The sequence below is a fragment of the Loxodonta africana genome, chromosome 15, assembly GCF_030014295.1.
Source record: "Loxodonta africana isolate mLoxAfr1 chromosome 15, mLoxAfr1.hap2, whole genome shotgun sequence".
In the NCBI taxonomy this organism is placed as follows: Eukaryota; Metazoa; Chordata; class Mammalia; order Proboscidea; family Elephantidae; genus Loxodonta; species Loxodonta africana.
In genome coordinates this window covers 68,214,010-68,236,815 of record NC_087356.1, presented here as the reverse complement: position 1 = coordinate 68,236,815, position 22,806 = coordinate 68,214,010, and the positions used below count along the sequence as shown (strand labels likewise).

Here is a 22,806-nt window from a genome sequence, read left to right as displayed (position 1 = left end):
AGTACGTGGCCCCCTACTGAAGCCACATACCTGTGCCTTACCAATCACCCTCGCTCGTCTAAGACTGTAGGTTAGAGCCTGCACCACACATTTGATACCAACTACCTCAACACCTGAGCTGAATCCATACAAGAAAAGTAAATGGACTCCTGGGCTCATATACATAGTAATGGCTCTAACCATCTGATAACAGGGTGTTAGAGCTTCAAAGGTGCCAATAATCATACTAGCTCACTCGAGCAGCCTATTTGGCCTATCAAAACTAAATACGAAGCTAGGACACAGTAAACAAACATAAAGTAAATACGATAACTTATTGATGGCTTGGAGACAACAGTCAATATCAAAACACATAAGGAGGCAGACCATGATGGCTTCAGTAAGCTCCCAACACAAAGAATCAAGAAATATTCTGGAAAAAGAGAACTTCCTGGGACTAGCAGAGGTAGAACACAGAAGATTAATATACAGACCTCTTCAAGAGATCAGGAAGGAGACCAAACAAAATGCAGAACAAGCCAAGGAACACAAGGACATAACATTAGAGGAATTGAAAAAGATTAGGGAAGAGCATAATGACAAATTAAGAGGCAGCAAGAATCCATAGAGAGACATCAAATAGGAATTCAGAAGATTAACAATAAAATTTCAGGATTAGACAACTCAATAGGAAATCATAAGAGCAGAATTGAGGAAATGGAAGTCAGATTAGTGAGACTGAAGACAAAGCACTTGACAACAACTTATTGGAGGAAAAACCAGATAAAAAAATTAAAATGAAGAAACCCTAAGAATTATGTGGGATTTTATCAAGAGAAACAACCTATGAGTGATTGGAATAAGCGAATGGGTGGGGGGCAGGGAGTTGAGACAATAGATTATACAGAATTGTTGGAGATTTGTTGGCAGAAAACATCCCTGGTACCGTGAACGATAGAAGATACCCATCCAAGATGCTCATTGAACCCCACACAAGGTAAATCCCAAGCGAAAGTCACCAAGAGATATTATAATCACCGTTGCCAAAACCAAAGAGAAAGAGAAAATTTTAAGAGCAGCAAGGGATAAACAAAAAGTCACCTACAAAGGAGAGTCACTAAGACTAAGCTTGGACTACTCAGCAGAAACCATGTAGGCAAGAAGGCAATAGATGAGATACACAAAGCCTTGAAGGAAAAAATTGCCAGCCAAGAATTATATATCCAGCAAAACTGTCTCTGAAATATGCAGGTGAAATTAGGACATTTCCAGATAAAGAGAAGTTTAGGGAATTTGCAAAAACCAAATCAAAATTACAAGAAATACAACGCAAGTCCCCTGGTTAGAAAATCAATAAATCAGATAACAACACAAGACTAGAACACAGGACAGAGCCACCAGATATCAACCCAAATAGGGAAATCACAAAAATAAATCAAAGCTAAAATGCTGAAAACAAGAAAACAGAGATGTCATTATGTAAAAGATGACAACATTAAAACAATAAAGAGGGACTAAGAAATGTAGGCATAGATCTTCCATATGCAGAAGTCAAGGTGATATAAAGAAATAAAAGTTAGATTTAAACTTAGAAAAATAGGGGTAAATATTAAGGTAACCACAAAGGAAACTAACAATCTTACAGATAAAAATAAAAAGCAAGAAAAACGTAAAGACTCAGCAAATACAGGAGCAACAACAATGAAAAAGAAGAAAAGACAATATATGAAGAACTACTCAGCACAGAACATTAAGTGGAACAAAGACACTGTCAACAACACACACACACACACAAGACATCAAAATGACAGCACCAAACTCATAGCTATCAATAGGTATGCTGAATATAAATGGACTAAATGCACCAATCAAGAGACAGAGAGTGGCAGAATGTATATAAAAACACGATCCATTTATATGCTGCCTACAAGAGGCACACCTTAGTCTTAAAGACACAAACAAACAAAAACTCAAAGGATGGAAAAAATATATATCAAGCAAACAACAATCAAAAAAGAGCAGGAATGGCAATATTAATTCCTGACAAAATAGACTTTAAAGTAAAATCCACCACAAAGGATAAGGAAGGACACTATAGAATGATTAAAGAGTCAATATACCAGGAGGATATAACCATAATAAACATTCACATAACCAATGACAGGGATCCAAACTACATTAAAAAAAAAAAACTAACCGCATTGACAAGAGAGATCAACAGCTCCACAATAATAGTAGGAGATGTCAACACACCACTTTCGGTGCAGGACAGAACAGCCAGAAAGAAGCTCAATAAAGACATGGAAGATCTAAACGCCACAATCAACCAACTTGACCTCATAGATATATACGGAACACTCCACCCAACAGCAGCCAAGTTTACTTTCTTTTCCAACACACATGGAACATTCTCCAAAAAGGACCACGTAAATTTTTTTTTTTTATTAGGACACAAAGCAAGCCTTAACAGAATTCAAAAAGTGGAAATATTACAAAGCATCTTCTCTGAACATAAAGCCATAAAAGTAGAAATCAGTAATAGAAAAAGCATGGAAAAAAAAAATCAAACACATGGAAACTGAAAAACACCTTGCTCAAAAACTACTGGCTTGTAGAAGAAATTAAGGATGGAATAAAGGAATTCATAGAATCAAATGAGAATGAAAACACTTCCTACCAGAACATTTTGGACACAGCAAAAGCAGTGCTCAGAGCTCAATTTATGGCAATAAATGCACACATCCAAAAGAAGAACTGGCCAAAATCAAAGAGTTATCCCTACAACTCAAACAAATAGAAAAAGAACAGCAAAAGAAGCCCTCAGGCACCAAAAGAAAGCAAATAATAAAATCTAGAGCAGAATTAAATGAAACAGAGAACAGAAAACAATTGAAAGCATTAGCAAGAACAAAAGCTGATTCTTTTTTAAAAGATCAACAAAACCAGTAAACCACTGGCCAAACCGACAAAAGAAAACAGGAGAGGAAGTAAATAAGGCAAAGAAGAAATGAGATGGGCAATATCACAACAGACACAACTGAAATGAAAAGAATCAGAACAGTAGGAACCCTTGTGGTGTAGTGGTTAAGTGCTACAGCTGCTAACCAATAGGTTGTCAGTATAAATCCACCAGGCACTCCTTGGAAACCCCGTGGGGTGGTTCTATCCTATAGCGTCGCTATGAGTCAGAAATGACTTGATGGCAATGGGTTTGGTTTGGTTTTGTTATAACAGAATACTATGAAAAATTCTACTCTGACAAATCTGAAAACCTAGAAGAAATGGACAAATTTCTAGAAACACAATACCTATCTAAATTAACACAAACAGGTAGAACAACAAAATAAACCTATAACAAAAGAAGATATTGAAAAAGTAATTTAAAAACTCCCCACAACAACAAAAAGCCCTAGACCTGACAGCTTCTCTGGAGAATTCTACCAAAATTTCAGAGAAGATTTAACACCACTACTGCTAAAGGTATTTCAGAGCATAGAAAAGGATGGAATACTCCCAAACTCAATCTATGAAGACAGCATAACCCTGATACCAAAACCAGGAAAGACAGCACACACAAAAAAAAAAAAAAAAAGAAAGAAAATTACAGACCGATATGCCTGATGAACTTAGATACAAAAATCCTCAACAAAATTCTAGCCAATAGAATCCAACAATGTATCAAAAAAATAATTCACCATAACCAATTGGGATTCATACCAGGTATGCAGGAATAGTTTAGTATTAGAAAAACAATTAATGTAATCCATCACGTAAATAAAACAAAGCCAAGAACCACATAATCTTATCAGTTGATGCAGAGAGCAGGTATTTGACAAAGTCCAACACCCATGCATGATAAAAACTCTCAGCAAAACAGGAAGAGAAGGGAAATTCCTCAAAATAATAAAGGGCATTTATGCAAAGACAACAGACAGCATCATCCTAAATGGACAAAGCATTCCCCTTGAGAACGGGAACCAGACAAGGAAGCCCGGTATCACCACTCTTATTCAACATTGTGCTGGAGGTCTTAGCTAGAGCAATTAGGCTAGAAAAAGAAATAAAGGGCATCCGAATTGGTAAGGAAGAAGTAAAAGTATCTTTTTGCAGATGATATGACCTTATACACAGAAAACCCTAAGGAATCCTCAAGAAAACTACTGAAACTAAACGAAGATTTCAGGAGAGTATTAGGATACAAGATAAACATACAAAAGTCAGTTGGATTCCTCTACACCAACAATGAGAACGTTGAAGAGGAAATCACCAAATCAATACCATCTAAAATAGCCCCCAAGAAGATAAAATACTTAGGAATAAATCTATCCAGAGATGTAAAAGACCTATACAAGAAGCAGAGCCAAGATGGCAGAATAGACAGATGCTTCTGGAGAGCCCTCTTACAACAAAGACCCGAAAAAACAAGAGAAATGAGTATATTTATGAAAAGCTAGGAACCCTGAACATCAAAGGCAAGCTTAGAAAACGAGCTGAAGGGCGGGGGAGGACTTACTGGACCTGAATTGCTGGGAACCCTCAGTCAACATTCCTGGGAGAGGCAGCAGCAGGCTGGTACTAGCATTTGGCTGCAGTTTCCTCAGGGAGAAGCAGCCAGCCACACAGCCTACTCACACCTCCGGAACCAGAGAAGAACGGCGCTCCTGGCAAAATCCAAGTGCTTGCGTATATTTTACTGTGACTCCCCACCCCCCGCTCCTAGGCCAGATTCAGGGGGTGATTTCCCTAGGCCTGAGATAGGCCCTGTTGAGTACCTAGAGTCATCCTCCCGGCCTTGGAGAAGGAATAAATTTCAATTGAGGGAAAAGATAATTTGCCCGCTCCACTAACCAGGTGAGCTCAGGACAGAAGCAGCTCCAATCCAGGCATAAATGGTCCGTGGACTTTGAGTACCTTTCCCCTTGCATGGACCTGTGTGGGCCTATTTCAGGAGAATAGGCCCTTTTTGGCAGGCTCCAACCGTTTTAGCTGTGCGGCCGAGAGGTGGGTGTTTGATGTTTGACGTTGCTTTGCCTATTAAACAGCATCCTCACCTACCCACTTCAGGGGCCTACGACCTGGTGGCTCTACTCAGGTCACCCAGCCACCTGCGACAGGGGTCCAAGGATAACTGGTACTTCCCAGTCCTTACAAACAAAAATATTGTGTGCCCGTGACCCATCTGCAGAACCCACCCACTTGTATGCTCTGGGGAACAGAGACACACTTTGCTCAGAGACACATGGGAGATGATTTTCAGCCCCCTGCCTTTTTCAGAGTGTGTTCCCCTGCTACAACCAGATACTGGTACCTATGCAAATCACCCCTGCCCCTCTAAAGTCTGTAGGACAGAGCCTGTACCACACACTTGTTGATCAGCTACCTGGACACTTGAGCTGAATTCATACAAGAAAAGTGAATGGACTCCTAGACTGACATACCTGATAAGAGCTCTAGCCATCTGGGAACAGGACATCAAAGTGCCAAAGGTGAAAACAATCAAGCTAGCTCACTCTAGCAACCCACCTGAGCATATCAAAACAAAACAAAGCAGGAAGCTACGACACCATAAGCAAACAAAATAAACTAATACAATAACTTATAGATGGCTCAGAGACAATAGTCAATATCAAGTCACGTAAAGAAACAGACCATGATTGCCTCAACAAGCTCTAAAAACAAAGAATCAAGGGATCTTCTAGATTAAAGTGCATTCCTGGAATTACCAGAGGCAGAATACGAAAGATTAATATACAGAACCATTCAAGACATCAGGAAGGAAATGAGGCAATACACAGAACAAGCCAAGGAACACACAGATCAAACAATTGAAGAAATTAAAAAGGTTATTCAGGAACATAATGAAAAATTTAAGAAGCTGGAAAAATCCACAGACAGATAGCAATCAGAAATTCAGAAGATTAAGAATAAAATTACAGAAGTAGACAACTCAATAGAGGTCAGAGGAGCAGAATTGAGCAAGTGGAAGGCAGAATTCCTGAACTTGGAGATAAAGCACTTGGCACTAACATTTTTGAAGAAAAATCAGATAAAACAATTTGAAAAATTGAAGAAACCTTAAGAACCTTGTGGGAGTCTATCAAGTGAAATAACCTATGAGTGATTGGAGTAGCAGAACAGGGAGGGAGAACAGAAAGCACAGAGAGAATTGTTGAAGACTTGTTGGCAGAAAACTTCCCTGATATCGCAAAAGATGAGAAAATATCTATCCAAGGTGCTCATTGAATTCCACATAAGGTAGATTTTAAAGAAAGTCACCAAGACATATAATCAAACTTGCCAAAACCAAAGATAAAGGCAGAATTTTAAGAGCAGCTAGGGATAAAGGAAAAGTCACCTACAAAGGAGAACATTAAGAATAAGCTCTGATTTTTTTTTTTTTTTTACTTGGCAGAAACCATGCAGGCAAGAAGGCAATGGGATGACTTATCTAAAAAACTGAAGGAAAAACATTGCCAGCCAAGAATCTTATATCCAGCAAAACTGTCTCTCAAATATGAAGGTGAAATTCGGATATTTCCAGATAAGCAGGAGTTTAGGGAATTCTTAAAAACCAAACCAAAACTACGAGAAATACTAAAGGGAGTTCTTTGGTTAGAAAATCAATAATATCAGGTATCAACCCAAGACTAAAATACTGGGCAGAGCGATCTATTAAGAAAACATTCTACATCCCACTTTGGAGAGTGTCGTCTGGGGTCTTAAATGCTAGCAAGCAGCCATCTAAGATGCATCAATTGATCTCAAGCCACCTGGATCAAAGGAGAATGAAGAACACCAAGGACACAAGGTAATTACAATCCCAAGAGACAGAAACGGCCACACAAACCAGAGACTCCATCAGCCTGAGACCAGAAGTACTAGATGTTGCCCGGCTACAACCGATGACTGCCCTGACAGGGAACACAACAGAGAAGCCCTGAGGTAGCAGGAGAGCAGTGGAATGCAGATCCCAAATTCTTGTAAAAAGACCAGACTTAATGGTCTGGCTGAGACTAGAAGGACCCTGGTGGTCATGGCCCCCAGACCTTCTTTTGGCCCAGTACAGGAACCATTCCCAAAGCCAACTCTTCGGACATGGATCGGACTGGACAATTGGTTGGAGAGGGATGCTGGTGAAGAGTGAGCTTCTTGGGTCAGGTGGACACTTGAGACTATGTTGGCATCTCCTGCCTGGAGGGGAGATGAGAGGGCAGAGAGGGTTAGAAGCTGGCGAAATGGACACGAAAAGAGAGAGTAGAGGGAGGGAGCAGGCTGTCTCATTGGGGGAGAGCAATTGGGAGTATGTAGCAAGGTGTATATAAGTTTTTGTGAGAGACTGACTTGATTTGTAAACTTTCACTTAAAGCACAATAAAAATAATAACAAAACACAAACAAAAGGAATTTACTGCAGGAGTGTGAGAGGAACAAAGAAATCCTCAGCACCACAAGGAAATTACTACAAACTGACAAGAATAAACTCACACCTATCAGTTATTACACTGAAGGTAAATGGCCTAAAAACAAACCAAACTCTTTGCTGTCAAGTCGATTCCAACTCACACTGAGCTTATAGGACAGAATAGAACTGCCTCATGGGGTTTCTAAGGACCACCTGGTGGATTTGAACTGCTAACCTTTTCATTAGCAGCCATAGCTCTTAACCACTATGCCGTCAGGGTTTCCAAATGGCCTAAATTCATCCATAAAGAGACGGAGAGTGACAGAATGGATTATAAATAAATAAATAAACCAGCATCCATCTGTATACTGTCTACAAGAGAGATGCCATAGAAACAAAGACATAAATGTATTACAAATGAAGGTTGGAAAAAAAAATATACCAAGCAAAGAGCCACCAAAAAAGAGCAGGAGTACAATACTAATCTCAGATAAAGTAGACTTTAAAACAAAATCTACCACAGAAGGCAAATAAGGGCCCTATATAATGATTAAAGGGACAATCCATCATGAAAACATAACCATAATAAATGTCTACACACGCAATGACTGGGCTTCAAAATACATAAAGCAAACTAGTATCATTGAAAAGAGAAATTAGCAGTTCCACTATAATAGCAGAAGACCTCAATACACCAATCTTGGTAAAGAACAGAACATCTAGAAAGACACTCAAAGATACAGAAGATCTAAAGGCTGCAATCAGCCAACTTGAACTCATAGACATATACAAAACAGCCCACCCATCAGCTGCAAAGTACACACTCTTTTCCAACATACATGGAACATTCTTCAGAATAGACAACATAGTAGGCCACAGAACAATCCTCAACAAAATCTAAAACATTGAGATAATACAAAGTATCTTCTCAGATTGCAATTTCATCAAAGTAGAAATTAACAACGTGAAGATCAAGTAAAAGAAATCTATTACATGGAAACTAAATAACAAGGTGTTTAAAAACCACTGGGTAATAGAAGAAGTCAAAGATGGAATAAAAAAATCCTAGAATTAAATGAGAATGATAACACATCATACCAAACCTTTGGCAGTGATCAGAGGTCAATTTATAGCAATAGGAGCACACATCACAAAAAAGTAGAAAGGGAGAAAATCAAAGCATTAGCTACACAACTTGAACAAATAGAAAGAGGACAGCCAAAGGAGCCAGAAGTAAGGAAATAATAAAGATCAGAGCAGAAATAAATGAAACAGAGAATGGAAAAACCATAGAAAGAATCAACAAAACTAAAAGTTGGCTCTTCAAAAGGATCAACAAAATCAACAAACCACTGGCCAAACTGACAAAAGAAAAACAGGAGAGGATGCAAATAACCCAAATAGGAAATGAAACGGGGGACATTACAACAGACCCAAATGAAATTAAAAGAATTTTAACAGAGTATTATGAAAAACCATACTCCAACAAATTTGAAAATCTAGAGTAAATAGACAAATTTCTAGAAACACACTGTTTACCCAAACTATCACAAATCTATGTTGAAAATCTGAACAGACCCATATCAACAGAAGAGATCAAAAAGGTTAAAAAAAAAAAAAAATACATACAAACAAAGCCCTGGCCCAGATGGCTTCACTGAAGAATTCTACCAAACATTCAGAGAACTTACACCGAAACTACTCAAATTATTTCAGAACAGAGAAAAGGAAGGATACTTCCAAATTGATCTGATGAAGCCAGCATAACCCTGATACCAAAACCAGGCAAAGACACCACAAAAAAAGAAAATTGCAGACCAATATCTCTCATGAACATAAATGCAAAAATTCTCCACAAAATTCTAATAGAATTCAGCATCATATCTAAAAAATAATACTCCATGACCAAGTAGAATTCATACCAGGCATGCAAGGATGGTTCAATATTAGAAAGTTAATCAACGTGATACACCACACAAAGAGTCACATGATCACCTCAATGGACACAAAAAAGGCATTCAACAAATTCCAACACCATTTCTGATAAAACTCTCAATGAAATAGGTATAAAGGGAAATTTCTCAACATAATAAAGGGCACCGATACAAAACAAACAGCCAACATCATTCTTAAGGGAGAGAGGCTGAAAACATTCCCCCTGAGAACAGGAAGAAGACAAGGATGTCCTTTGTCATCACTCATATTTAACGTTGTGTTGGAAGTCTTAGCTAGAGCAATAAGGCAAGAAAAAGAAATAAAGGGCATCCAAATTAATAATGAAGAAATACAAGTGTCCCTATTTGCAGATGATGTATCCTATATATATATAAAACCCAAAAGACTCCACAAGAAAACTGCTGGAACTAATAGAAAGATTCAGCAGATTAGCATGATACAAGACAAATATACAAAAATCAGTTGGATTCCTATACACCATTAAAGAGACTGAACAAAAGGAAATCAGGAAAACAATACCATTTATAACAGCCCCTAAAAAATAAAATACTTAGGAATAAATCTAACCAGGGATGTAAAAGACATATAGAAAGGAAACTAGAAAACACTACTGCAAGAAACCAAAAGGGATTCACAAAAAAGAAAAAACATACCAGGCTCTGGATAGGTAGACTCCACATTCTGAAAATGACAATTCTACCCAAAGTAATCTACAAATGTAATGCAATCCTGATCCAAATACAACAACATTCTTTAAAGAGATGAAAAAAACAATCATTAACTTTATACAAAAAGGCCAGAGGCTGCATATAAGTAGAGCATTATTGAAGAAGAAGAAAGTAAGAGGACTCCCACTACCGGATCTCAGAACCTAGTATACAGCTATAGTAGTCCAAACAGCCTGGTACTGGTACAACAGATACATCGAACAATGGAACAGAATCGAGAACCCAGATGTAAATCCACCCACCTATGGACACAAGGGTCCAAAGTCCATCAAATGGGGAAAGACAGTCTTTTAAACAAATAGTGCTGGCAAAATTGGATGTCCATCTGCAAAAAAAAAAAAAAAATGAAACAGAGCCCATACCTCACACCATACCCAAAAACTAATTCCAAATGGATCAAAGACCTAAATATAAAATCAAAACCTGTAAAGATCATAGAAGAAAAAACAATCAACACTAGAGATCCTATGACGCGACATTAACAGGATACAAACCATAACTGTCAACATACAAACTCCAGAAGATAAGCTAGATAACTGGGATCTTCTAAAAACTAAACACTTATGCCATCAAAAGACTTCACCAAAAGAGTAAAAAGAGAACCTACAGATAGGGAAAAAAAATTGGCTATTACGACCAACAAAAGTCTAATTTCTAAAATCTACAGGAAAATCCGACACCTCTACAACAAAAAGGCAAATAATTCAATTAAAAATGTGCAAAGGAAACGAACAGATACTTCAGCAAAGAAGACATTCAAGTGGCTAACAGACATATGAAGAGATAGTTGCAATTACTAGGCATTAAACAAATGCAAATCTAAACCACAATGAGATACCATCTCACTCCAGCATTACTGTCAAGAATCAAAAAAAAAAAAAAAAAAAAACCCAGAAAATAACAAAGGTTGGAGAGCCTGCAGGGAGATTGGAACTCTTAGCGCTGCTGGTGGAAATGCAAAATGGCACAACCATTTTGGAAAATGATATGGTGCATCCTCAGAAAGCTAGAAATAGAAATACCATTTGATCCAGCAATCCCACTTCTAGGAATATACCCTAGGGAAATAAAAGCTGTTTCATGAATAGACACACGTGCACACCCATGTTCATTGCCGCATTTTTCACAATAGCAATACAATATGGTGGAAATAACCTGGGTGCTCATCAACAGATGAATGGATAAACAAACCATGGTATACACACAATGGAACATTATGCAACGATAAATAACAGTAATGAATCTGTGAAGCATCTCACAACATGGATGAATCTGGAGGGCTGAGTGGAATAAGTCAATCACAAAAGGATAAATATTGTATGAGACCACTACTATAAAAACTCCAGAATAGGTTTACACACAAAAAGAAACAATCTTTGATGGGTATGAAGGAGGAAGGGGCAGGGATATAAAACACTAAATAAATAGATAAATGGTAACTTAGAAGGGTAAGACAGTATGCAATACTGGGGAAGCCAGCACACCTTGTTCAGGGTAAGGTCATGGAAGGTCCATGGACAAGGTTCATCCTTTGCTCAAAGATTAGACAGGCCCGTAAAACGAAACAAGACTAAAGGGACACAACAGCCCAGGTGCAAGGACTAGAAAGCAGGAGGGGACAGGAAATAGGGAACCCAAGGTCGAGAAGGGGAGTGTTGAGATGTCCTGAGGTTGTTAAGCAACAACATAAAACAATATGTGTACTATTTAATAAGAAGCTAGTTTGTTGTGTAAACCTTCATCTAAAGTTCAATTTAAATAAATAAATAAATAGATTAAAGCCTGCATCAATCAGTAATTAAAACATTTAAGGTAAACTCAACTAAGCAAATTATTGCACTTACTAATTGTAATTACTATATGATAATAATATTTAACAAATACTTTAATTGGTATTTAAAAATATAAATTTTATACATAACAATGTAGTTCAGTCTTTATAAAGAATTAAAATAACCTCTATAATGCATATATGTCTGGTATTTAAATACAATTCTCTTTTACTTTTAAAAGAAAAAAGGTATTATCTCTCTATGGTAGGCTTGTTAGGAAATCAATGGCAATATTTGCAAGATGCTTTCATTCAGAATCTTGCAGATATGCTGACTGAAATTAACATATTAAAATATTCCAAGTACTATTGTTATGTGTACATCTTAATGCCTAAATAGCGTTAGTAGGGATCACTGGAAAAAAAAAAAAAAAAAAAAACTTTTAAGTCTTATATTTTAGGTTGTTTATTTTCCCCATGGGGAATAGCTTTGTTGTTATTGTTGTTGTTAGGTGCCGTCGAGTTGGTTCCGACTCATAGCGACCCTATGCACAGCAGAACGAAACACTGCCTTGTCCTGAGCCATCCTTACAGTCGTTGTTAAGCTTGAGCTCATTGTTGCAGCCACTGTGTCAATCCGCCTCATTGAGGGTCTTCCTCTTTTCCACTGACCCTGTACTCTGCCAAGCATAATGTCCTTCTCTAGGGACTGATCCCTGCTGACAACACGTCCAAAGTATGTAAGACACAGTTTCGCCATCCTTGCCTCTAAGGAGCATTCTGGCTGTACTTCTTCGAAGACAGATTTGTTGGTTCTTTTGGCAGTCCATGGTATATTTAATATTCTTCGCCAACACCACAATTCAAAGGTGTCAGTTCTTCTTCAGTCTTCCTTATTCGTTGGCCAGCTTTCACATGCATATGATGCGATTGAAAATAACATGGCTTACGTCAGGCACACCTTAGTCTTCAAGGTGACGTCTTGGATCTTCAACACTTTGAAGAGGTCCTTTGCAGCAGATTTACCCAATGCAACGTGTCTTTTGATTTCTTGACTGCTACTTCCGTGGCTGTTGATTGTGGATCCAAGTAAAATGAAGTCCTTGACAACTTCAATCTTTTCTCTGATTATCATGATGTTGCTCATTGGTCCATTTGTGATGATTTTTGTTTTCTTTATGTTGAGGTGCAATCCATACTGAAGGCTGTGGTCTTTAATCTTCATTACTAAGTGTTTCAAGTCCTCTTCACTTTCAGCAAGCAAGATCGGGGAATCACTTTAGAAAATATATTTCGTCTATATCTTCAAAATTTCCTGAAATTTTGAATGTTGACAAATTTAAATAGAATAGCATGAAGCCCACTGGTGCTGCAACGATATCTGTCACTCTTTGTTTGAAATCTACAGTGACATATGAGCAATAAATTACACTTATATGAGAATAGTAAATACTTGAGAACCGATGAGGAAAAGGGGAAATTCTAATTGTTTCTTTTCACACCACCTCCAGAGCATAGATATTAACATCTCTGTGTTTTTTTTTTTTTTTTTCCAGAAGTTTGGAGAGTAATAATACTTTGCCCAAGGTCACACAGCAAGTATGTGTTGAGCTGAGATTTGAATGCAGGACTGTCTAACAAGAACCCTTTTCCACTGAGTCAGTTACAACTCACAGAGACCCTATAGGACAGAACAGAACTGCCCCATAGGGTTTCCAAGAAAAAAAGAAGCCCCTGGTAAATTCGAACTGCAGACATTTTGGTTAGCGGCTGAGCTGTTAACCCCTGAGGTGTCTAACAGTAGTCCAATTAAATGTATAAAATCTTGAAATGCTAGAATTGAGAGAGGTATTAAAGATGATATATCCAATGTTCCATCCAGTGTTTTTGTCCTTGAACAATATAAATGCTAAGTGATTTTCAGACTATGCTTGAACAGTTCTAATTTGGGTATGTGGCTGCACAGTAAGGCAGCTAGTTTCATTTCTGGATGTCTGACTGCTAAAATGTTCTTATTTGTCTTGAAACAAAATATGTCTCTCCATCGTTTCCAGCAGTTAGTTTTACTTCAGTCTCTTAAAGACATATTAAAAAAAAAAGTAAAAAAAAAATGGATAAATTTCATTGCTGTCGAGCCTATTTCAACTCCTAGTGACTCTGTATGTCAAAGTAGAAGTGCCCCATAGGGGTTTCCAAGGCTGTAATCTGCACAGAGTCGACTGCCACATTCAAAAGTCTGGAACCAACAATGGCAGTAATGGAATGGGGCAGTTTTGTAGCAAGTAGAAATGGATCAAGAAACTTTGGCATAAATAGAATTAAATACCTACTGCTTGGCTTGCTAAGTCACTTGGCATGCAAGTCAGACTTACAGGGTGAATGATGTTATATTCACATTTATTTATTCAATAGAAATCTCCAAGGACATTAAATATGCAAAAAATCATTAAGTAAGAAATTGGAGCAATGTATCAGGATATAGGAAATACACACATATAATATATTAAGGGAAATATATGATTCACAATTAATTGAATTCACTTATGGAAAAACTAACGTTATACTGAAAGGATATTTGAAAGAGTTAATGTAGTGATAGAAAAAAAGGTAGTTTTTTTCTTTATATTTTTTTTCAAAAATGATGATTATATTTTCTCTAAAATTTATCTTGTGTTTAAATTGCAATTTATGATTGTATAGCTAATGAATGAAGTTTGAAAAGCAGTAAATCATAAGGAAGAAGGGGAAAAGTTCTCATAATCCCACCATAGACATTCATGATTAGGTTCAATGTTGTGTTAATAGTCTTTCTTTTTTAAATGTGAATGTGCAGACCAGTGTTTTGTTTGTTTTTGTTTTACCATTCAGAACTGACTCCAGGACATAGGTCAGAGAAGCTTGCTCTGGATTAGTGGGTCAGAAGAACTGAATTATCAGGGGCTTCTAAAAAAAAATTTTTTTGTTGTTTTTTCTAGGAAGCTAGGGATCTGAGAAGGCACCGGGCAGTTGGAATAGGCATAAAGGTCAACCAAAAGCTTTTTACACACACATTTAATAATGTCTATTTTTTTTTTTTTTTTAATAAAACACTGTCTTAAAAGTAACCAGTGACTCAGAAATAAATCACAGCCGTATTTAATTAGGCTGTTTGCAGCGTGATCTCGGGCACTGGAAGCATTGTTGTCCTCAGACTATAGAACTGGGAAATGAGCATGAAGATCAACCTGGTGGAAAGCACAGGCTGTCTTCTCCTGGGCGGTAGGTTGGGTTCTGTCAAAAATACAGGAAGATGCTTGAGCCATCCAAACAGACAAAGGACTGCAAGGTGAGAGACAAAGATTTTCAAGACTGGCCTTACCCTCAGTCGAGCAGATTCAAAGAAGCAGGAAAGAAAAACATTTTAAAAATGTGTGACAACATATTGAGGGAATTTAAGATGATTTTTTCACCATTCTAGATCTGATGGCTTACATCATTTTAGATTGAAATTGAGGGAAGATAATAGGAATTGGGAAGTTTAAAATATACTTGGATCTTGACACTGTTATTGGTACTAGACTGCTAAGGCAGTACAAAAAACTGGACAAAATATATAAACTGTTTGTAGGCAATGGACAAGTATTACAAAAACCATGATTACTGAGTAGAGAAAAACTCGTGATCTAGGTCTCACAACCTTGTTTGTTCTCTGCCAGGACACAATTTCCTGACTCCAAGGTAGCAAGCTGGTGTTCAAACAAAGTATGATAACCGTGCCTATCTGAAGAGCGAGACCTCACAGACATAGACATGTCTATTACGAAACCCTGTTATTAGGTGAATACATACGTGAGTTTTCATGTATTACTGATGAATTGACCTTTTGTCATCACAAAATATTACTCTTTGCCCCTGGTAGATTTCTTTTTTCTGATATCTAGTTTCATTGATGTTAATATAGCTATTCTAGCTTTGTTTTTTACTTTGTATATCTTTTTTATCTTTTTACTTTTTAACCTCCATACCTTTACATTTGAAGTTTGTGGTTTTTTTTTTTTTTCGCTTGTTTCTTTGTTTTGGTTGGTTATTTTATTTTTTAGACCACATGTATTTCTTCTTTTCTTTTTTTTCCTTCCCTGACATTCTCCTTTTTTTAATTGGAGTGTTTAGACTACATTTAATTTTTGATATGATTAGGTTTAAACTTACCACATTGCTGCTTGTTTTCTATTTGTAATAGACAATCTTTCTTCATTTTTCTTATATTCCATTTTATCTCCGGAGCCCTGGTGGCCCAGTGGTTAAGAACTCAGCTGCTGACCAAAAGGTTGGCAGTTTGAATCCACCAGTCGCACCTTGGGAACCCTATGGGGCAGTTCTACTCTGTCCCATAGTGTCGCTAGGAGTTGCAATCGACTCAATGGCAATGGGTTTGCTTTTGTTTTTTTTGGCTTATCATGGAGCTGTGGCGGCACAAATGTTTAAGTGCTTGGCTTTAAAACTGCTAAACCCATCCAGCAGCTTCACTGGAGAAGGACCTGGTGATATGCTTCCATAAAGATTATAGCCAAGAAAACCCTGTAGGGCTGTTTTACTCTGTCACGGGGTTGATATGAGTTGAATCAGCTTGACGGCACCTAACACCATAATAGAACATTGGCTTATCAGTTATACCTTTGTTTTTATTTTTGGTGAATGATAAAGGTTTTACCACTTTAACTTACCACAGTCTATCTTCAAATAATACCATACCACGTCATGTATAATGTAAGAAATTTACAGTATACTTTCCATTGACTCCTCCCATGATCTGTACTACTGTTGTTATCCGTTTTACTTCCACATATGTTATAAAATCCATAATAAACTATTATTATTATTCATTAGTATTTACCTTTTAAAGAGCTTTTAAAATGATAGAAATTGCTTTTATATTTCCCTACATATTTGCCATTCTTTATTATTTTGTGTAGATGGACATTTCCATTTAGTTTATTTTCTTTTTGCCAGAAGATGTCTCTTAACATTTCTTGAAGTTTGTGCCTAATAGAGACAATTATTATTATTATTATATTTATTCATCTGGAAATGCTTTTATTTTCCAACCATCACTTTTGAAGTATATTGACAGTGGCTGTAGAATTTTAGGTTGGTTGTTATTTTGTTTAACACTTTAGAAATATTTTCCCATTGTCTTCTGACTTTATCATTTAAGAAATGAAATAATCATTTCCTTAGTGCATTTATGATTTTTTCTGTTTTTTTTTTTTCCTTTTTTAGTAGTTCCCCTCTGATATGTGTGAGATTTTTTTTTCATCCTTCTTGGGATTATAATGTTTTACAAAGAGGAACTTGAAGTACTTACTGATGAAGATCAAAGACTATAGCCTTCAGTATGAATTGCACCTCAACATAAAGAAAAAAAATACAACCAGACCAATAAGCAATATCATGGTAAACGGAGAAAATATTGAAGTTATCAAGAACTTCATTTTACTTGGCTCTACAATCAACACCCATGGAAGCAGAAATCAAGAAATCAGATGATGTATTGCATTGGGCAAATCAGCGGCAAAAGACATATTTAAAGTGTTGAAAAGCAAAGATATCGCTTTGAGGACTAAGGTGTGCCTGAACAAAACCATGATGTTTTCAATTGCGTCATATACATGTAAAAGCTGGACAATGAACAAGGAAGATCAAGGAAGAATTGACACCTTAGAAATATGGTGTTGACAAAGAACATTGAATATACATGAACTGCCAGAAGGATGAACAAATCTGTCTTGGAAGAAGTACAATCAGAGTGTTCCTTAGAAGCAAAGATGGCGAGACTTCATCTCACATACTTTGGATATGTTATCGGAGGGACAAGTCTCTGGAGAAGGACATCATGCTTGGTAAAGTAGAGGGTTAAGGACAAAGAGGAAGGCCCTCAGTGAGGTGGATTGACACAGTGGCTACAACAAACATAACAAAGATTGTGAGGATGGCACAGGACCAGGCAGTGTTTCACTGTGTTGTACATAGGGTACCTATGAGTCAGAACAGACTCAAGGACACCTAACAATAACAATGACAATATTCCCCTTTTATACTTGACTTTTCTACAAGTCAACCCAAACTACTTTAAAATTCTCCAAAATAATGTAACAATATAGCTTGAATCCTTCATGACAATCCTAACTTAAAATAATCTGTTGCTATGTTAGTCCATGTTTCACACATTATGCTTGATCCAATGCCATGGTGATTCCGGGTCTTGGTATTATCCCTACCATATACCATGGAATCAAGTTCTACTAAATTCGAGAAGTTCATAAAAAGTAAGACCAGAATGGTGCTTATAGCAGAATGTCTGATGCTCAGTTTTGGCAAATTGTAAGAAGAGTTTGAAGTACACTACAAACTCTGACAAGCAGTTATATATTTAGGATGCCATGAAAACTAAAGATACGTATTGGTAACTGACCCACAGTGTTCATGACAATTACGGAACCAGTGGTCATCACTGGAAAGTACTTGTATTCATTGTGGCTAAACTGAATGCCTCGTTTTAGAGAACAGAAAGCCTTCGTAAGTTTTCTTAAAGTTCTATTTATGATTATCCACTTAGGTAAAAGGGAAGTAACAAATACAGAATATGATAGATTTTAGACAGTGCACTTTAAATTTATATTGAATCTAAGATTTGTACTAATCTTCAAGCCCTGATCACAAAAATATTCCTTATGTTTTGCTTCTAGCAACCCTAGGACCTGGGGAATGTGGACCTTCCCATGGGCAGATATGTCAGTCATGGGCTCTAATCCTCGTCTTTAGAGTCTTAGGATCCTGTAATATGAGACAAAGAATGACCACATTGGGCTTCATGCCTTCAGGTTGCGTTTAGAAAAACCTTTTTTTTTTTTTTGTCACAACAGGGGAATGAAGAATGAAAAGGATGTATGTCTGGATGGTCACAGTGACCCCACTTGTGACCTACCGCACCAAACTGAAAGCAAATCAGTGTGTGCAGTCCCCATTGCAAGCCCTGAGCTGACTGGAGGTTGGAAGGAGACCTGATCAAGATGAGGAACTCACTTTTATCTTCTTGCTTTCTGGGCTTGTACTTTAAAAAATGAGACATACAGACATCTCTTTTGGTTCTCTAAATCTTCCTTGCCCCGTCTAGTCTGTTTCCCTGCACTAAGATGGCCAGTATGGTCGCCTTCTTCTCCACCTTAGCCTATATTAGCACTACAGATAGTAAAGATTCAGGCAGCATATGGGACACATGATACAGCCTAATATGTCAGTAACTAGTGAAAATAAATTTCTCCTTCTACCTGTTCATAATCTGGAAGCTGTGCTGTTTTCCCCCTGGTGGAAGTAAAACCATCTTCATTCTTAGCACGTGGTAATAAGGATTCTCCCTAGTTTTAAGGATCATGATGGTGTTTGTGTTTGGATGGGTGGGGAAAGGGAAAGACAAATTGTTTTTCCAGGTACTTGAGAATTCGGAAGAGATATTAATATCTGCATAAATATTTATGTACAGAGATGTTTATCATTATGTTACTGACAAGATTTGGAAAATTGTAAACAATAGAAATATTGAAAAATGTTTACAAAAAAAATCAAACCCACTGCCATCGAGTGAATTCTGCATCATAGCCGCCCTATAAGACAGAGTAGAAATGTCCCATAGGGTTTCCAAGGCTGTAAAATCTCTATGGAAGCAGACAGCCACATCTTTGTCCTGCAGAGCACCTGGTGGGGTTCATATCTCAAATCACTAACCTTTTATTTGGCAGCTGAGCATGTTAACCACTGTGCCACCAGGGCTGTATGTTAAAAATAGTTAACATCTAATTAGTTGGATTGTGAGCATTTCTTCTAATATGCGTTTTTAATGAATTCCCTATAATTAATATGGGTGATTATTTTTGGAATCTCTAAAATTAATTTTATTTCTTTAAGTAGCAAAGCCACTGAATAAAGTCAAATATTTTTAAAAATCAGTTTTATCCATTTATTTGATAGCAAATATGATGTTACTCCCTTGCTGTAAAATCTTTCACTGACTTCCTATTAACTTTAAAGTCTAAATTCTAATATATATACAATGATTTTTATAATCTGATCATATCTAAATGGCAACCTCACTTTCTATCTAGTTTTCCTTTCCTCCTTGCACTCTCAGATTACCAATTTATTTGTTATTCCTCCAGAACAGAATCTATCACATGTTAGTGTCTTTGGATATGCTGCCCCCATCCTCTGGAATGCAATTCACTCTATTTTCATCTGTCAAAATTCCTCTGCAGAAAGCCTGTCTGCCCTGATTCCCACAAGATACACAGGCTGTGTTTCTTTTGTGCTCTAATTGTAGATGGTGAATACCATGCTATTACTCCTGGAACAGTGCTTTCTGAGTTTCCTGAGGGTCAAAGGTGTGCTTCTGATTTCTGTATGTTACTCTTCACAACGTGTGCTGGGTTCACAGAAGGAACTCAATAATTGGAGGAAGAGGAATTACAAATCAAAGAGTGGAAGAAGTAGACATAATTCAGTATATTTCAAATTTTTCAAATGTTAATATAAAAATTACACATAGATCAAAATTGAATACAAAAAATCAACATATCAATATAATAATGTCAAGCATAAAATGATATATAATATAGCTCACATGAGATAAAACTAAGAGTTCACTATTAGTTTTTTTTTTCTTAAACAGTGGATGCTATGGTACCATTTTACATCTATTCCATTAGCAAAATAATATTAAACAATCAAAATACGTATTAACAAGGCTGCAGAAATCCTGCAACATTCATAAATCATGGAAGCATTTCTTTATTCATGCTTTTATTATCTAGTCTGTGTTATGCGTAGTGACAGGAACTGGGGATACAAATTGAATAAGATATTGGCCATGCCCTCAAGGAGATTATTGCAATGATACATGCACAGACAGATTTTAGGAGATAACTCAAGAGTGATATTTATGTCAAAATAGGGGCTACATCAGGAAAAAAATTCCAATGAGAAGAGAAACCTTAAATTAATATTTAAACCAAGAATAAGGCAGGGAAAAAGTGAGCAAGGTTAATGAAAGCACAAAATAATAAAGTGGAATGACTCACTCAAGGGCTTAAATATTGGTGCATCATTTAGAAAAGTAGATTTAAAAAAGAATAATAATAAATATGTTCATACACTTTGACTCAATGAGTTTTGTGTTTGGAAAATTATGGTGCTAAAACATTCCAAAGGACAAAATATAATGCCAGTTCATTTCTAAAGCTAAAGGAAAAGGAAATAGCTTAAAAGTCCAGAATTGGGTAACTTATTAGGTAAATGATAGCATATTGATTTACCACATTATTATGTGGTTCTCAATATTATTGAGTATTAAAATTATATAGCAGCATGGGAAAAGTTTATAAAATGAGGTAGGGGAACAATGAAATGCTACATTTATGTTACCAGGTTGTGAATACTGTTTGTTATTTTTTTCTAGAAGACTTACAGCCTCACTTTTTATAAAATGCTTAGACTATGATCCATTTCAAATTAATTTATGTTTAGCATATGGGATAAAATTTGAGGTTAACTTTGTTTCCATATGGGTTTTGTGTTGTTCCAGCAAAATTTGTTGAAGAGTTTTCTTTTCCTACTGAACTGCTGTGAGGTTTTGGTGAAAAATCAATTGACTATAGATGAATGGGCCTCTCTTGGACCTTCTATTCTATTTCACTGACCTAGTTGTCTATCCTTATGCCACTTCCACACTGCATTGTACATGGCTGCTTTATAGAGAATCTTCTAGTTTTGTTAAATTTACCTATTTGACTTTGTAGTTGCTTTGTACATGCCTTAAAAGTTTCTTTGCAGAAAATCATGTCATCTGCAAAAGCAAAGTTTTACATATTCCTTTCCAATTTTATACACCTCCCCTTTTTATTGCCCTACTACACTTGCAGGAGCCCTGGTGGGACAGTGGTTAATGGCTAAGCTGCTAACTGAAAGGTCAGCGGTTCGAATCCATCAGCCACACCATGGGAGTAAGATGATGCAGGCTGCTCCTATAAAAATGTACAGCCTTGGACATGCTATGGAGCAGTTCTACTCTGTCCTATAGGGTCAATATGAGTCAGAATTGACTCTATGGCAACTGGAAATGGGGCTGCATTTGCAAGGGTCTCTGGTACAATTTTGGATAAAGTTAGCAATACAAAAAAGAAAACATTAATCTTAAGGGAACGTCATTCAATATTTTGCCATAAAAAATTATGCTATTTTCCTGCCTCTATTGAGATGATCACTTGTTTTTCTCTCCTTATTCTGTTTAAATGTTGATTTATTAATTTTCAAATGTTAACCAAATTGTATTAGTGAGATAAACTCGACTTTGTCATGTTGTATTGCTCTTTTTGTATATTATAGGATTCTAGTTGCTAATATTTTGTTAAAGATGCAGTGTCTTAATTTTTATTTCTTGTCATATCTTTGTCAAGTTTTAGGATCAGATTTATACTCCTCTCATAAAAAGAATTGCTATGTATTCCTTCCTACTCTATTTTGTAAAAGAGTGTTTATATTTGACTTTATTTTTTCTTAAAATTTTTATAAAACCATCTGGACCTTGAGTTTCCTTTACAGCAAGTTTTTGATTACATATTCAATTTATTTTATGGTCCAAGAGCTAACGTGATTTTCTCTTTCAACTTGTGTCAGTTTTAGAAATGTATGCTTTTTAAGGAATTTGTATGTTTTATCTAAAATGTTGAATTTATTGGAAAAGAAAAATTAAACTTTATATAAGTTAAACATTTCTGCTTATTAAAAACACCTTTAAAAGGATCTGGTTCTGGTTAAGATGGAAAAAGTGCTCTCTACCTGGATTCTCACACTGAATGCATGGAGCTGCTACCTGAAGACTCTGAAAGGTAAGTGGTAGCAGGGAGGTAGGAGAGAGAAAAAAAAAAAGACCCAAATTAAGGT

General features: G+C 36.6%; 1 long non-coding RNA gene across 1 annotated transcript in view; it reads left to right on the top strand.

Moving 5' to 3' along the window:
• Positions 1-22,559, top strand: part of LOC135227819 (uncharacterized) — a 48,565-nt gene extending 26,006 nt beyond the window's left edge. Inside the window, exons 2-4 of the long non-coding RNA XR_010318003.1 lie at positions 15,531-15,651; positions 17,095-17,714; positions 18,738-22,559. This is a non-coding gene — a long non-coding RNA (uncharacterized LOC135227819). The remainder of the gene's footprint in view (positions 1-15,530; positions 15,652-17,094; positions 17,715-18,737) is intronic.
• Positions 22,560-22,806: the final 247 nt, after the last annotated feature.